This window comes from Lactuca serriola, chromosome 6, assembly GCF_051521515.1.
Source record: "Lactuca serriola cultivar US96UC23 chromosome 6, Lser_US96UC23_V15, whole genome shotgun sequence".
NCBI lineage: Eukaryota > Viridiplantae > Streptophyta > Magnoliopsida > Asterales > Asteraceae > Lactuca > Lactuca serriola.
Window position 1 is genome coordinate 58,433,113 of NC_136413.1, and position 6,157 is coordinate 58,439,269.

Here is a 6,157-nt window from a genome sequence, read left to right on the forward strand (position 1 = left end):
ATAAAAGAGGAAACCCTAAGGAATTCTTCAAATAGAAGGGATGTGTATTGATCGCACAGTCTCCTGCTCTGATACCAATCTCACAAGAACCGAACGCGGATCTACTGTTCATAACCAAATGTTCGGTTGATTTCGGTTTTGGTATGAAATTGAAGCGAACCTGCAATTCGCTCTGGGTCCTTGATTAGCTCTCGGTCCTTGATTAGCTTTTGGTTCATGAACAACTGATTGGGAGCGAACCTGCAATTCACTTTCGGTCCATATACATTTGAAATTGGAGCGAGAGTCAAGGGGTCGACACTTTTCTGTATCAACATTCGCTTGCCAGTACATCACGCTCGTGTTTGAAATTGGTTCGCTTCGGGTGTCGGAACTTTTGTGTATCAACATCATCTGTAAAAGAAGATTCGCAAACGAACTCGTAGCAATCGGAATTCATCAAGATCGCAAAGTCATTCAGTTCTTAGCTGTTAAAATTGGATCTTGCAGCTTCAAAATCGAAATCGAAAAATCGATTATTTCATAGTTAACAGGTATCGTAATTAATAATCTTGATCGACCTATCTGCTATCACGATTTTTCTTCCATCGCAATTGACATTGGAGATTTGTCATAAGCAACGGGAATTCAAAGGTAAATCAAAATCGGGATAGACAGTCGGAACAGAAATAGAGAGATTGTGTTTTGGAAATCCAAAATCAGTTCTTATGGTTCGTTGTCTTCTGAAATCGTTGCACTGGAAGTTTATTTTCTTCGATTTTGACTTTTGAAAGTCAAAGAAGCGTCGTTCTCTAATTGAATGAAGAAGATGACTAAAAGTTTCAATTCCGGTCCCTAAGTATTTGCAACCTATACAGTTTCCGCCCCCATGGGAAGATATTTTTATATTCAACGTTACAATGAAGGAAAAGGGTAGTATTTTCAATTTTGGCCCCCTGGCTTTCAGAACCTCCCAGATTTTACCCCATATCCAAAATTCTTTTCAATCTTTTGGGATTTTACCACTTTTACCCCTTATTTCCAAAATATTTTTGTTTCTAATCTTTTCTTTGGTCTTATTCTTTTCAAACCCTTCTAAAATAAATTGCTTCTTATTCTATTCTTTTGTCTAAATTTAAAATCAAAAAATACAAAATTATTTTTTGTTATTTTTCCGGTTTTAATTTTTTGAAGATTGAGTTTATTCCAAAAGGATTTATTTCATCTCATCTGACGGGTTTTGAAGATTTTTGGTGATTCTTCTTAACTATCTGGATTCTCTCCATGGTATTTGTAACGCCCGTGTTTCTGGGATTGCCATTTTTAGCAATGTAATAGTCTAGGTTAACCTTTGTAACCCCAATTTGAAATAATAAAAATGTATTATTTGTGAATTATGTGAATTATGTGATTTATGTGTTTATTTTCTTAATTATTATAATTTAATGAATTAAGAATAAACTAAGCGTCAAAATTAAAGTGTGAGATATGCCCGATATCTTTGCATAAAGTTGTAGTGGTTGAAACAAGGATTCCGGAGATATAAGGAATGCCAAAATCCGAGTTATAACGAAGAAGTTATGACCTGTCGAAGTTTCGCGACAGAACCAGCACGACGTCGAGTGACGTAAAATATGAATTTAAGATAGAGCGATATTTAGCCTTAGCGATCTAAACGAAAGTCGTAGATTTCGTTAAACCGAGAGCGTGCATAAAAGGAACGCCCAAATCTGACTTCGTATGAGGAAGTTATGATTTTTCTAAGTTTTGACTTAGTAGTATGCAGCCCAAATACTCGATTTGAGATCGAGCGGTTTTTAGCCGAAACAATCTAAATGAGAATCGAAGATCTCGTTGTTAGTAGCGAAACGATGAAAAGTTAGGCGAGAACGGACATCAGACGAAGAAGTTATGAATTTATAACGAAGTTTTTCTGTCCCGGCCTTCTAAAAATAAATAATAAAAATAAAAGTCAAAATTAGCCGACGGAGTCTAAATGAAAGTTGTAGAGTATGGTCTGACCTTCGCGTGGATATAAAGAACGTCGAAAACGGAGCTCGTATGCGAAAGTTATGCAGTTTAGAAGTTCGACGAGTCAATTACGCCCCGCGTAATTGAGTACGCCCCGCGTACTCAGTCGGATGCAACTTGTCTGACCAATACTCGAGTGCCACAGATCGACGTATGCAGTGATGTCAAAGTACGCCCTGCGTAATTTGAGATTACGCCCCGCGTAATCCCAGACCCAGCAGCCTATAAATAGAACTCGAGATCAGCCATTTCCTTGCGATTTTTCTTACTTTCTCTCTAAGTTTTGCCTCAAATTGCGTGCATATCATATCCCGAAGCCCCGGTATCATTCCCGAGCCCCGAAGCAAGATCCGAAGCCCCGAGAATCCCGAAGAGCATTATTCCCGAGCCGAAGCCCTGCCCGCGAGGAGCCGGTTTTTGTGAAGATCTACGGAGAGACGCTACTTCTATAAGCCGTAGTACTGTCGGATCATCTTCTGATCAAGTGAGTGTATAGTCCCTTTTCAATACGCGATATTATACAAGTAATTTCTAAACGTATTTAAGAATACGGGATGTGAATGTGTAGTTATTTTCTTTCCAACGCAATATTATGAAGTATTTAATATAAAATACGTGCTACGTGTATATATTTTGTGGTTATATGTGTGAATGTATATTCACTCTCTTCTATCTCATAGATCTGATATATTCTCTATGAAATACGTGTTATGTGTGTATGCCTCATCTGTTATGTGGAATATGTATTGATTAAAGCATGCTATACAGGTTTTTAAACAGTGTGTAAAAATGTATATTTTTATCTACTAATATGTTGGGTAGAACATGGGTAGATAATTGGTGTGTAATAAACAGATGAGAGGCCTCGGTGTTATTGGTGTTATTCTAGTCATTCAGCAGAGTATGGATGACGACCACGGACTATTCTAGACTGTCCTGTGGAACACTAGCAGGCTCATTACCTGTAGGTGTTGTGAACGACGTGTTCACCGGTGTACTCTATCCCCCACATGGTTGCCTTTAGGACACATATTGTTGAGGAAGCCCCTCTGCAGTAATGTCCGTCCCGATGAAAATCCTGAAATAAGTTCCTTATAATAGACGTTATTTTTAGGAACGTAAGGTGAGGATAACGGGAATGGGTAATCGGGTTTATTGTTGATTGTTGTAATTAAATATAATTATTGTGGGTTTGAAAACCCTATATGCTCACCAGGCTCCCAAGCCTGACCCACTCAGTTGATTTGTATTACAGGAAGTGGCACAAGAGCTTAAGATGGGCGAATCATCAAGTTGTTTTGTTTACAAGTCTGTATATGTGTATATTTGTTGAACGACTTGTAATCTTATCGTTTATGCTTTATGATCTATATCGGAACATGACATCCCGAATTTTGATTATGAAATGAAATCATATTTCTATATGAAATGTTTTGATAAATATCTATTTTATCATGTTTTGTTTTTGGGAACAAATTCCGCATCTCTTTTAAAATCAAACAGATTTACTCTGAAAATGTTTAAAAAGCATAAATGAAATTGGTCTTTTCTGGCCGATATTTTGGGGATGTCACAGTATTTGTTGAAGATTCAAGGGGGAGTGATGATTATTCAAGAGGGCGATCGTATTTGGAAGATTATTTCTATTTCTCTCGCTTTGAAGACACCATGTACTAATGATTCTCACAATTTAGGGGGAGAAATGCTATGAAGATCGGAAATCGTGATCTTCATCAGTTTCAACATCTAGGGGGAGATTGTTGAGTATTTGAGATATTGAAACTGATTTGGCATATTTGGTTATTTAGGGAAGCCATTTTAGGGTTAATCATTTTATGATTCCCTATGGTGCCTTTACAGTAGAAGCTCTTAATCGAGCTCTTCTAAGGCATTGGTTTTATATTAGACATTTATTTTATATTTATGTTAGATATTTATTGTTCCCTATAAATAATCATTAGGTTTACTTTTGGTGTAAGCTTTTGACTAGATTAGGGGTTTTCTCTGTACGTTCATCACATAATCAATACAAGAAAAACCTTTATCAGATTACTTGCATATGTTGTTGATTGATTCTTGATTGTTCTTGATATTCCGTATTCGTCATCTCAGATTTATATCTAACATTTTCGAAATCCATAATCCTTACTCCCTAAGTACATGTCCCTGGACCCTTTTAACTGAACCATGCTCTCTTTTGATGCTGGAAACTCGTTGAAACCAAGAGTGAAGAGGAGTCACTGAAAGTTAATGTTTTCAAAAAGAGGAGATTTCAAGTTACTTTACTCCGATTCAGGCCATACCTAGGTCAAGTATTGACTCCATTACCTTCCTGGTATCGTTCTTAGACCTTCCCTAGAGTCATGGAGGGCATAGCAGCCTCCGACAAGCCTATAGTCACTAAATAACTATTGGTGAATTGTTTCGCTAATTATATTTAAGTGTAACGGATTGACATGTTAACCAAAATAAATCTTGATGAATATTAAAAGAGTAATGAAGGTGCGGAGTGCACACTTGTTTAAATGTATTCAAGATTAAAAGTACAGTCCTATTTATAGGAGAAGACCCTGAACTGACAGGAGTCCGAGGGCAGCGCCTCTGGTGGGGTCCAAGGGCCAGAGCCCCTGGCTGAAGTCGAAATCCAAATTTCTGAAATTTGACCCGTTTTTGGACTTTGTCTAAACTCTATTTAAAACCCGGTTTTGGTGGCAGTTTATGACTATTGTAAAACTATTTTATCATAGTTTGAGCAGTTTTAGGACATAAACTATTTTGTGATTGTTTTAAGAAAGGGAATGTACTTAACCAAATTTTGGTCAAAATTCTGGTACTCATGAAAAGTCATACATCTCATTGTCTATTATGTTTTCTCATTCTGAGTATTATCCAACTAAAGATTGAGAGTACCACCCAAATACTTCAATTTGAAAGTGATTACACAATTCTCAAAATATCCAAGTGCTTTTTGATGAGATTTATAGGTAACAAAAATCATATTTTTTATGAAAAACCTAAAAACCCTAATTCACATACACCCTAAAAGATGTATGTTCTCACTATGAACAAATTGAATTTAAGAACCCTAAAGTACATTGCTATTTTTGATTTAGGAGAAGGGGTAACATAAAGCATACCTTTTAGTTTATTATTGTAAATAAACTAGTAATCCTTCTTTGTAGAACTTCAGAAAGCCAACACCAGAAATCTCATGCCTCTGATCACTCACAACCAAACCCTAGCAGTTGGAGGCTATTGAAGAGAGAGGAGTAGAAGGTATGATTTTCAACTCTAAGGATCTCTTGGAAGAGGGTAATTTCAAAAATAGAATAGCTTATAGGGCTTAAGAAGATGTATACAAGACAGGTTTCCTTTTGGATAAGTCTAACCCTTTTCTTTCCCCCCAAACAAACCTAAGCTTCCCAGAACCCCTAGAAAAGCTCCCTTAACCCCTCTAGAACCGTCCCCTCTCCTAGGGAGGTTCTAGAATCAGTCAATGTTCAACTTTTGGATGTTGACACTTTTAGTCCTTCTACTTTTAATTAATCTAGTTATTCCAAAATTAATTCTTATTAATTTCTGATTAACTATTAATTAAATAATATAATTCCTAATTAATATATTTTTCTCAAAAATATCAATAAATTTTTTTTATTTCTAGTTAATTTATTAGTCATATAATAAATTAATCATCATTTTTGTCCAAAAAGCATTCTAGTTAATTACTAGGTTTGAGGGCAACCTAAAAAGACTTTGCTAATAATTTAAGTTTATAATTATTTAATTAATGGCATAGACACCTAATCCAACAGTCTCCTACTTGGATAAGTCTATAACTAAATTACAACTTCTAAATTAAACAACAAAGTATGCTTTCCAAAGCAACTGTCGACATCTGAACTAAACAAACAGTGGTCCGTAGATAAGTGATCCAATATTCCTCCGTTCTAATAGATATCATACATACATGAGACATTGATTAGAATAAATCTAATTGTCCAAGTTTTGTTTCCTAATTTTTTATTTGTGATGACAAAATAAGACTTCAAATTGAACACATCAACCGAGTCATGGTTGTCCCCAACACTATAAGTCAACACCAAATCACCGAGGGGCCCAAATATATCTTTTTTCCCATTAGGGAAAA